The sequence below is a fragment of the Cetorhinus maximus genome, chromosome 16, assembly GCF_964194155.1.
Source record: "Cetorhinus maximus chromosome 16, sCetMax3.hap1.1, whole genome shotgun sequence".
NCBI classification, from domain to species: Eukaryota; Metazoa; Chordata; class Chondrichthyes; order Lamniformes; family Cetorhinidae; genus Cetorhinus; species Cetorhinus maximus.
This window is the reverse complement of record NC_135894.1, coordinates 86951289-86963845: the sequence shown is the minus strand read 5'-3', so window position 1 is coordinate 86963845 and position 12557 is coordinate 86951289.

The window sequence follows — 12557 nt, the reverse complement described above, 5'->3', positions numbered from 1 at the left end:
TAGATGTTTTAGCCATATGGAGACAAAAGTCTATCAGCTTTGTTGTTTGTTTGTGATGCCAACATCAGAGGAAACTTAGATATTGGCATCAAGGAAAGTTAGGGAGGGGCGGGATAAAAGCCCTAAAGAATACTTGTGTGTTATGGATGGGACTCAGAAAAGCCTTAATTTAACTTATTTTATTTTTCTATACTTTCCTGCCTTTTTGTTCCCACATCAACTTTATAGCTCCTACAGGGCAAGAGTTCCATTGGTGTTAGCAGACTGTGGATCTCACTCAAATAGCCATTTTGCATTTGTGGGCCCAATTTTTCTGTTTCCTTCTTTTCCCAAAAAAATTTGCTTCTTGCTGGGTCATATGCGGTCCATGAGCACAGGATGTCCTCTGGTATTTTTTTTATACTTTAACGGGACGTGGACATCATGGCTAGGCCAGTATTTTTATAGCTCATCCCTAATTGCCTTTGAGAAAGTGGTGGTGAGCTGCATTCTGGACCACTGCAGTCCATGTGGTATTTGGCATGTGGCCATGATTCATGTCTGATGCTTGATCTGAAGTGTCAGCAGGAATCGCTAATGGTGGCAAACTTTATCTTCCCTAACCCTGGGGCACTGAAGGTAATTGCAAAGGCCCAACCGCTGTTCTGTTTCAGCTGAGATCAGCCAACTTAACATAGACAAGGGATCAAATTCAGACTTTCTTGGGCTGTATAACAGGCTATGTGATAAGACTGACTCATTTCAATGCTTTCATTGTATTTCAAACACTGTCAGATGTTTCTGAAGGGTGTGAAAAAGCCTTAACAATTGCAAATCTTTCTTTCAACATCTTAACTAATGGAGCCTTCAGTGGAAACATTGCATCATTTGTTGCCCAGTTTGAGGTTCCAAGAGATAATAGCACTAATCCACACTGCTGCATTCCTCTCTGTGTTGCTGTAAGGTTTCAGTTGACCTCTTTCTCTGGGAGAGAAATAGTTAACTCTAGCTTTAAACATTTGTGTTCGTTTACAGTAACTTTTCTCAAGAACCAGGAAGACACGTCAAAGGTGAAAGTTTTATGAGTGTTCTGTAAACAACATGTTGCCACACACAGTTTAATTATTTATATTTACAGAAATACATAGGCACTGCAACATTATGAGCCGTATGTTAATGTTGACTCAAAATGCAAGCTTGAGTGTAACATTTATGCCTTCTTTTTGGCATCGATTCAGGTTTATCTGAAAAGAAGACTTAATATGGCCAAACAGTGCCACCCAACCCCTTCAGGTTAAGCCCAGGAAGGCTTCAGCTTCTAAGGGCATCGGTAACAGTTCTACAGTAGGACTGAGCTGTTGGAATAGGGCAACATCAACCTGAAGAGATGTTCTCACGGGGAGATTAACTGGAGCTGTGTGGCACTAGTTAAACTAGCAGGGGCAAGGGAAAAGCTAGAATCAACTTCAAATGGACAGGGACTGTTGAGACACATAGGTTGAAAGTGATTAAACAAGATTAGAAAAGAGATTAGGATGGAGGAAGGCAAAAAAGAAATTCATAAACCAAGGAAATCAAAACTAAAATGTATAAATGTTAATGTGCAGAGTACAAGAAGCAACATAGAGAAATTAGAACTTAGAATTAGGTGAAGCAGAACATTACAGTGATAACTGACCATAGCTGGGTCAGGATTGACAATAGAATTGTCCTGTATGTCTCTATGCTTTCCGAAAGAAGAGAAAAAGAAGAAAGAGAGGAGTGGTAGCTGTAATAGAGACAGGCTCATCCAAAAATATCTACTGAGGCTACTGTTATTTACCTGTTCACACCTGGATTTAGAAATTGAGGGAACAATATCAAAATCTGCTTCCAACACCATACTGGGGTATGGCAAATTGTGATAAAGCCAGTGAAAGACCAAGGAGGACATTGATAGAATAGCAGATTGGGCAGGTATGTAGCAGAGACAGTCAATGTCAAGATATGTGAAGTCATGCATTTTCAAAGTAAGAGTGGACATGGACCATATATTGTAAGGTTTTAAGTTTAGTAACAGAGCAGGTCACAGATGGTGGCAATGCAAGTAGATTTAGCTTTTAAAAAGGCAAATGATTCTTTGGTTTTGCATCCAGAAATGCGGAACACAAAAGTAGGAAAGTTATGTTGAATGTGCATACAATCTCACTCAGGCTATTGAAGTGTTGTGCATGCACCTGAGTATAAAGAATATAAGATCATCAGAAAAGAAACAGAGCAGTTTCAGTATGACATTTAGCAGAGATGAGAAGTCACATTTATGAAGAGAGATTTAAGAACTCAGAGCTTTCTCCATTGGAAATTTAAAGATTGAGGGTGACTTGATGGAGGACATCAAGGTAGCAAAAGTTTACGGTAGGATAAATAATGATAGATTGTTTCCATTGGCCTGCAAGATGGTAATAAATGGGTGCACATTGAAGATAATCACAAAAGGAATGAAAGTGGAGTTATTTTCCAGGTTTTCCAAAGTGTTAATTGAAATGTGAAATTCTCTGCCACAAACTGTTTTAGAAGAAAAATGCCTGAGTTTCCTTCAGGGAAGAAAACCTGCCATTTTTAACTGATCCATAAAAGGGATTTGAGTCTGGACTCCTCACCTGCTTTTCTTGCCAGCCTCCTCCTTTTCAAATCTCCATTTACTAACCCATGCAGAATGCTGTGGCCTGTGTTCTTTTACAATCCGCTGTTCAGTTACCCGCATCCCTGCCATGGATGGGTACAAATTCCCCAGCAAATAAATTGTAAGATTCCCATCTTTGCATCATATGGCTCTATGAAGTATCTTGGGGCATTTCTTAACAATAAAATTGCTATATGAATGCAAATGTTGTTGTTGTTGTAGTAGTAGAGATGACAGCCTCTACATATCCTACAGCATGATCGCATGTTGAAACAGAAAGTGATACTGCTTCACACTTTGATGTTCTGCAGGCCTCCTACATATTCTTTCTGCGGTTTCCAGATATTGCAGCTGGTACTTCAAACAAGATTTTCCACAACTTAATTTAAAACACAGCAATATTATTCTAAGAATAGTAATTACTTAGGATGAGTATATGCTATAATTCTGCCAAAACACTAGAAGCAAGAAGAGGCACAATGGAGAGCATGCTGAGGTAAGATAATCGACACGTATTGGTGATTTAGTAGATCCCCATGTGAATATAATCGATATAATGTGAACAATAATGTAGGGTAAGGGTATAATTCTAGGAATGCCATGTTATTACTGTATCATGCTATTTTATTTAACTGTTGTGATCTGCATGAGCATCACCAGCGAGGCCAGCAGTTATTGCTCATCCCTACTTTCCCTGTGAACGTGGCACTTACTGTTGCAACTCTTGTGGTGGAGATACTCAGAAGCAGCTTCTTACAACTGAATGGCTTTCAAGGCCACTTCTGAGGGCAGTTAGGTGCCAATGGTGTGGCACTGACACATATAAACTCGATCAGTTGCCTGAAAGACATTTGTGAACCTATTGGATCTTCAGCCATTTTTACTGATATGGGCTTTTGAAATCCTGTTTTTGTTTTTTAAAACTGACTTAAAATTCTCAAGGTGCCAACGTGGCTAAATAATGTTCTATGGATTATTAGTCCTAATTTCTGGGTTACTAGTAAATAGGTTGGAATATTTCAACGAGTACGCTGGATAATTTAGTGGCTGGATTGTGATATGTTAATGGCTAAGCTGGTTTATTTTGTGAGGACACCATGGTATTTTAATATAAAAGCTAAATACTTTGGACTCTGGGGCCAGAATTTTTAGCTCAGCGGGTGGGTGCATGCCTGACCCGACCGAGCGTGAAATGACATGCGATGACGTCAGCCAAACATGCTGATGTCAACACGCAATCGCGCGATAGTTCAGTGGGCGGGCGCACGCCAGAGCCGGCAGTGTGCCCATCAGCAATTAAAAGGCCTATTAAGGCCATTAAGTTATCAACTGAGTTTAAATTTTCACTGCCAGTTCAACCTAACGGTTGGCAGGCAGGCGAAAAGGCCAAGCAGCCTTTGCATTATTTTGGAAACCTCATCCACGGATGGGATGAGGTTTCCAAAAGCAAATACAAATAATATAAAAACTTTATTTTGTAACTAAAAACATGTCCCTGCTCATGCGACAGAGTCATGTTTTATTACATCTTTCTGATGTCCATTAATTGTTTCAATATATTCCTCATCTCCCTGAGGCAGCTCTGTGCCTCAAGGGGATTTTTCAGTGCTCTTTTGCGTGCATGCGCCAAGTTCACACTAGGCCTGCTCGCCCTCCTCCCCCCCACCTGCACAGGCAGCGTTCAGCGCTGCCCGCCTGCGTAAAATCGCGGAGCGATGCCAATCGCAGGTGGCAGTCGGCTTCCCGACCACCCCAACTGCCCACCCCAACCCCGATCTCACACGCCAAGGACAAAATTCTGCCCAAGGAATTTGAACTACAAACAAAAAATATTGCAGACGATCAGCAGGTCAGACAGCATCTGTGGAGAAAGAAATCAAGTTAAAATTTCAGATCTTTCATACATGGTATTTTCGTAGATATGCTCGGATACCTCAGTAGCTTTAGTGAGTTATTTTAATGAGTGCACCAGGCTATTTTTGTAGACGTGCTGGCTATGTTGCTGAGTACAATGATTTCTTCCCAGTGTAAAAAGGTGCAGGAACAGAGAGACCTTAGGGTTTGTGTACACAAATGTTTGAAGGTGACAAGACCTTGGCTTTATAAATAGAGGCACGGGAGAAATTTTAACTCCCAAGGGCCAGTGGGCTGAGATCTGTGGGAAGGTTTCTCATGGCCCAGCACACATTTCCCAGAGCTCAGGAAAGTCCTCACTGAAACAAAGGTGAGTACAAGTAGCATATCCTCAGGATACTTCAACTATTGATTCCCCAGTGTGAACAAAGGCTCAGTGTTTCCAGCTGTTTTCTCGGCACCCTTTGGCAAACATTATTCTGAGGCTTCTTATAGGACATGTGTTGCTGAAGTTTGGTGGCTTTCAAACAGACAACATCAGGATGGGTGGCACGCCTTGGGTGCTTTCAATTGGAATTCAGACAAGGAAGGCAATTCCTGTCTATCGCAGCAGAGCTGTGCTGTGGCGGGAGCCGCAGATGCACAAGAGAGAGGTAGCCAAGAGGAAGAACAGAGGGGTAAACAGCAGAGTAGAGACCAACAGAGGTGCTGGAGGAATAATGGAACGTATATGCAGCGGGTGAGTGATCTTGACCTACCTGAAAAACACTGTCTCTAAAGGCTCAGATCGACACTGCAAGTGGTCGCAGACACCTGTGATGTCCTGAAGTTTCCCTGTGCTCGAGCTGGTGACCATGCATTGCCAGTTGCTGTCACCACTGCGCTCAATTTCTTTGCCTTTGGATGCTTCCAGGGCACTATTGGCAACATCTCAAGGGTTTCTCAGTCTGCTGTACACGATGAGTTATGGATGTTTTTTTTTATCCAGGGTGTCGCCTTATGTCTTCCATATGACAACAACAACCAGAATGAGTTGGCAGTTGGACTTGGGTTTTTAACAGGCTGTCAATAATTGCACACATGTGGAAATCTGCCGGGACACCAGAACAGCCAAGAGTATTTATCAACTAGAAGGGAATTAATTTGTCAATGTGCAACTAGTATGCAACCATAAGGAAAGATTCATGCAGGTTACACCAGATTTCAAGAGCACTCATGAGCATTCATCCTGCTCCAGACTTCTTTGGGACCAGCAAATAGGCTTACAGGGTGGTTCATAGGAGACAAAAGGGTGCCCCCTTCAAGCTTGATTCATGACGCCTGTGTTGAACCCCCCAATGAGGTGCAAGAGCACCACAATGAGAGCCACGTTAGTATCAGTTCTGTCATTGAGCAAGTTAGCATGTTGAAAATGTGCTTCAGGTGGCAACATTTCTAGAGGTGCCCCTCAGTACTTGTCAGTGAGGGTCTCCAGGATGATCATGGTATTGCACAGTAACAAGGGTTAGAGGCAGAGGATAGCCAATCATCTTCTGGGGACAAGACCAATGAATAGAAGGAGGATCAGGTTAAGAGCAATGGGGTGCCCGTGGGAAAACCAGCCACATGCATTCCTGCTCAGGATACCCGGAATGTCTTCATAGCGCAAAGGTTTAGTCAGACAAGGCAAAATAAAAAATGCAATCCTCAGCTGCTCTATCTCTACCCCCACCACAACCCACCTCCACCATTCCCCCCACCCCCCCACATCCCACCCCCACCATTCACCCCCCACATCCCACCCCCACCATTCCCCCTACAACTCACCCCCTACAACCCATCCCCCTTCAGCCCACTATCCCCCAACCCCCCCACAACCCACACCCACCATGCCCCTCACAACCCACCTTCACCATTCCCTCCCACAACCCACCTCCACCACAACCCACCTTCACCATTCCCCCCCACAACCCACCTCACCCACAACCTACCCCCACCATTCTCCCCCACCACAACCCATCCCCCATCCCCCCCACAACCTACCTCCACCATTCCCCCCAACAACCCATCTCCACCACAACCCACCCCTACCATTCCCCCCCACATCACACCTCCACCATTCCCCCCCACAACCCACCCTCCCTACAACCCACCCCCCTTCAGCCCACTACCCCCAACCCCCCCACAACCCACACCCACCATTCCCCTCACAATCTACCCCCACCATTCCCCCCCTACAACCCACCCCCACCACAACCTACCCCCACCATTCTCCCCCCCACAAGCCACCCCAACCATCCCCCCTACAACCCGCTCCCACCATCCACCCCCCCACAACCCACCCCCATCATCCACTCCCCACACAACCCACCACCACCATCCCCCTCCAACAAAACCCACCCCCACATTCCCACTCACAAAACCCACCCCCACCATTCCCCTCCACACCACAGCCCTTCAACCAAGAATACACCCATTTCACCTTCCCCAGTGGGTCTCATCCTTTACTCAAATTCATCATGAAACAACTGAAAGGGTGCGTGGGCAAACATTATTGGGTAAGCCCAGGAAGTGTTGCACATCAATACATTTTATATGCTGTTATATATAAAAAAGAAAACTTCATAACACAACATTTTGTCAAACACCCACTTGGTGAATTACAATTGATTTCTCTCACATTTCTAATGGGGGGCATCCTGTATGGCGGCTTCAGCAGTGGTAGAGGCAGGCTGCCCATGATCCCTGCCATTCACCTACGTTGTCTGGGATTTGGAACCTTTGAGGGCCCCGCCAAAGACCGTTTCACCTACACCTTGGTCACTGAGAGATCGGTACTGGCTGAGGGGGGTGGAGTGACAATGGGTGAGAAGTGGGACTGATTTGAGTGAAGCTATTGCAGAGGGTGTGCATGGCACATGTGTCACCACCTGGCTAAGTTGCTGATGCGCACATAGAAGTCTCTTCCTCAACAATAGATATCCAACATCTGTGTCCAGCTCAGCAGAGCTTGGGGAGAATTGCACATCACACCCACCCTACTAACATGGACTCTCTACATCAGTCCCTGCCACCAGTGCCTGCTTGTACTCTCTTTTGGATTGTGAATCACCAGGTGAAAACCAAACTCACTATCTAACTGGATTCATTGAAGTACCTGTATTTTGTGTAGTTGCACATCCTGTGACAATGCACCCTGGGTACGAATGAGGTCACTGAGGAATCATCATCAGGTATGTTGGCAGATTGGTATGCCACGTGTGAATGGTCTGGAAGGCAGAAGAAGTAGATATAAATTCAAATTAACAATCTTGCCAATCAGCATACTCAGGCTTCTCATAGCTTAGTGAATTGTGAAATAAATGTTTAAATTCTGTCACCAGGCATCTGTGAGTTCCCAGTCTCTCTCCCTCCAATTATTAGGGATGCAGAGGTGCCACTTATCTCCATGGCCTCCTCCTCTGCATCTGTCAGCTGCACAATTTGGGGCAGCCAACTTTCAGTCCTCTCCCTTGCTGTTTACACCCTCTTCTCCGACATGTGTTGAATGAACAAGCCCAAGCCAATGTATAACTGTAAGTCACTTATTTGGTGAAGGTGACCATTAGGCAGTTGCATCCAATTGCACAAAGACTGGGATGAGTGACAGTGGTGGATGGATAAATGGGGAGGTGAGGAAGTGTATAAGAAGTGAAGGATGGATTCTTTTGACACTTAGTTGTGAAGAATGACGTGATAGAGCACACTTAGCAAGATGAAGTGGGAGGTGGGAAGGGTAGCCATTGAACACCACAGGATGCATCTGAAGCAGCAACTGAATTCACTTTTCCTGACTTGGTGAGGTCATTAAACTGCTTCCAGTTCCAGAAATGGGAAAAAAAAACTCCTGCTGTTTACCTCCTGCATTACCTCCAACCTCACTTTATTGGTGAGACCAACAGGTTTCTTCCTTTCATTGCTGGGGTAAATGATCTCTCTCCTGCTCCTGACTGCACCCAGTATTATCCATAGGGAAGCATCATTACATCTCTGTGCTACCTTTTCTTGTCCTGAATCCATGAAGAATAAATCTCAATATTTACTTCCAAAACCTTCGAGCTACTGCAAATTTCACTGTTGCATTGGTCTTTTAATGCTGGTGTTTAGATTTGACATTACACATTACACCCACTAATGCAGCCCAGAGATCCAAAACCAGGAAGTAAAATTATAGTTAGGTAACCATGTTGAAATCAGACATTCTGAGCTGCTAAATTTTCTTACAAGTTCCGCCTGTGCAATTTCTACTCCTCCATCTCCCACCCCGCCCCCCCAACCCCACCCATCTTGGGCTCAGATCCCACCTCTGTGTTAATATCCAGGCCATACAAAAGCAAGGAAGTTATATGAAACCTTTATAAACCACTGGTTAATTCCTCAACTCGATTGGCATTCCCCAGAGCGCAGAAGCGAAATGGGACATACTTCAAGGTACCATCTACAATACCACACACTCAACATGTGCAAGCAAGACTAAAAGAATGCTGACTTGTCCGAGTCTAACACGACTGTGATGAAACCTGTCATTGAAGCCAAGTGGTCGGTTTTCATTAATTACAAGAGAGGTCCAAGTGAGAAAACTTTGAATGCACTAAGAGCTGCTTAAAGTCCCACAGACTGCCAAGTGGTGTGTCAATGACTACTGGTTACAATTTTGAAAGAATATTTAGATGTCCTTTGACACAGGGAATTCTAAGGGCCTGTATGAGGGGATCAAAAAGGTGATAGGTCCACTAGTAAAGAAGATGGATCCATTGAAATCAAAAGCAGGGGAAACTATCTGCGACAGCATTGGAGAGATGGGCGGAATACCACCCTGAGTTGTATTCTAGAGAGAACATTGTTACCAAGGCAGCTCATCTTGGACATCTAGAGCTAGGTGTCTAACCATAGAAAACATGCCAGTCATGGCAGAGCTGGACATTGAACAAGACAGTGAGGGAGTTTAGCAAAGCTCTTGACTCACTTGCCATGGGCAAAGCTCCAGGTGCTGATGCCATACTGCCTGAACTGATCAAGTACAGGAAACTGGCACTCCTGCAGCATCTGCACAAACTTTTCTGTGTCTCTTGGAGGGATGGCATCGTGCCTCATTATGTGCGTGATGCAAACACTATGGCACAGACACTCTTTGGCATATTCTTCTCTTTGCTGCTGGCGTTTACCTTCAGGTCATCTACAGATCGTGTCTACTTACATACCAGAACTGATGAAAAGCTGTTCAGCCTTGCTCACCTGAAATCCACGATAAATGTGCGCTAGGTCCCCATTAGGGAGTTGCTCTACGCTGACGATGGCTGCACTAACATTCCAGACTGAGAACCACCTTCAGCGGCAAATGGACAGACTCTCTCATGCCTGTAAAGTGTTTGTTTTCACCATCAGCATCAGGAAGACAAATCTCATTGTCCAAAATGTTGCCATACTGCCATCTATCAGCATTGACAATGTGACACCGGAGATTGTTGAGAGCTTCACATATCTCGGCTCTACGATCACCAGCAATCAGTCACTTGATACTGAAATCAACACATGCATCACAAAAGCTGCAGCTGTTATGTCCAACCTGAGTAAGAGAGTGTGGAACAACAGCAACCTGACTGAGAATACCAAACTGAACTCTATCATGCCTGTGGCCTCAGCACACTCCTCTACAGCAGTGAGACCTGGACAACATATGCTAGGCAGGAGGAAAGGCTGAACAGTTTCCACTTTCGCTGTGTCAGATGTATCCTCGGAATCACTTGGCAGGACAAGGTTAGAGGTCCTGGAGTGTATTAATTCCATCAGTATACGTTCACTGCTAAGCCAACGATGCCTGGGCTGATTTGGCCATGTTCATTGGATGGATGGTAGCCATATACTCAAAGACCTTCTGTATAGTGAAGTGGCCATAGGCTATGGTCTCCTAGGTGTCCATACCTCCACTACAAGGACACCTGCAAACGAGGTATGAAGATGACGGACATTGACACGGACAGCAGGGAGACAGTCGCTGACAGACGTAAACTCCGGAGGCTGGCTGGGGCACTGGAAGAGGCAAACAGAAGCAAAAAGCCCTGCTGGCTGAAAGAGGGCAAAGCAAAAGCAGAGGCTAGTGAATCATGCACCTTCTCAGCCCACTGTCTTCCTCTGCAACAAACTGCCATGCGAGGGTATAGTTCCTGAGTCACACCAGGTGATGCTTGACACAGCGTTGACCACCATGACACAACCCCTCGTCTTACAAGGCGGACTGCTGCCGCCATCAGGTTAAGCTTTGACTGGAGTACTGTGTCCAATTTGGGACACTGTAATTTAGAAAGGACATCAGGGGTTTGAAGAGGCTGCAGAGGGGATATGCTAGATCAGTATCAACGATGAGGGACTTCTGTAATATGGAAAGACTAGAGAAGGTGGGCAGTTGTCCTTAGAACAGAGAAAGCTGTGGGGAAATTTAATAAAGGTTTTCAAAATTATGAGGGGTTTTGAGAGAGTATATAGGAAGCAACCTTCTGCACTGGGAGGTAGGTCAGTAATCAGAGGACATAGACTTAAAGTAATCAGCAAAAGAACAAAAGGGGAAATTAGATTTTTTTTAGATGTAGTGAGTTGTGACCTGACACGCACTGCCTGAAAGGGCGGTGGAAGCAAATTAAATAGTAACTTTCAAAAGACAATTAGATAAATACCAGCTGGGAAAAGTACAGGGCTATGTGGAAAGAACAGGGGTGTAAGACTGCTTGAGTCCCTCAGTCGGAGCACGATGGTTTGAAAGGTCTCCTCTGTGTTGTACAATATATTTTATATATCGCTGTCACACAAAATATGCACAGCTCAAGTGGGTCAATTTGGCAACTGTGTTGAAAATTGACCAAGTGTAGTCTTCAGTTTATGGCAAGCAGCTTGATTCATGGCGATGACTATTCGGTGCAAAACAAGGAATCTGAATCTCACGGGGCAACAGCAGAAAGCCCAACCAGCCTGGCGAGATAACCTTGTTTGGTGATGACTAGGTTGGCGGCTCCTCCTACATTGACTCCGTCCAATAAGGAGAAACCTGCGGGGACAAGAGAAGTTGTGGGAATTGATGTAAAAAGGCGAGGCTCTGATATTCGCTAAGCAGATTGTTAAGTGTGTGATCTCATTAAAGTTGGGGGATTTTACGGTGAAATCCTACAGAACTTCATGTGTATTTGATATTCGGATTAGCCTTTCTTCTCTCTCTCTCTCACACCCACGGATCTATCAAACTCACTCGCTGTGGGAAGGGCGTTACTGGATTTTAACCCACCGTCCCCGCGGACCGTGAAATACACAAACTTAACGCAGGGAAGGAGTTACAGTAAGTACACCATTCTGAGTTTTAACTATAGCTGTGTGTCCAGTGGAGTCTGTGAGCTGAGCGATCTCTCTTGTTATTCAGGGAGGGTGGAGTACATTCCAGTTTAAACATTGTGAAAAGAAAATAGTTTCTTTTTCCGCCATGAAGGAGGCGGTTATCTTAAGTTGTTGCTTTTAGTATTTTACAGGTCTTGCAGCATTCTGGCCCAACATAAAAGTTTGATATCCCGAGTGGCTTTAACGTGGCGTCGGGTGCAGCACGACCACTGCATATTAACCCGTCTGTGGTTAATAGGTGATCTCTCCCCGTGAAAGTAGGGGAGATTTTAACACTGCCAGTATCTGTTAGTAACAGTGTGAAAGCATCGCACTGTACAATGGAGGTCTTGAAAGCGCAAAGACCTGGACTCAAATAGGCTTTGTTACCGTGTGCTGGAAATCACTGATTTAAATGCTGATTTAAAGTTGAACTGACAAATTGGGGTTTGTAAAGATGCAAACTCCGAAGACTTTTTTCCCCCTGTGCACCCAAGGCCTGAGATGTGTTTATCTCCTCCAGGAGGCTATCTCAGACCGGTTTGAGTCTACAGTAGGCTGCAGTCTAAATCCAGGCTTGAACCTCGTATATTTTGAGAGATTGCGATGGATTACTGAATGGAGGACGAGTATACTTTTGGTCATGCGGGAAGTTTCAAGCAGCAGAAATGTGAACAATGTCGCC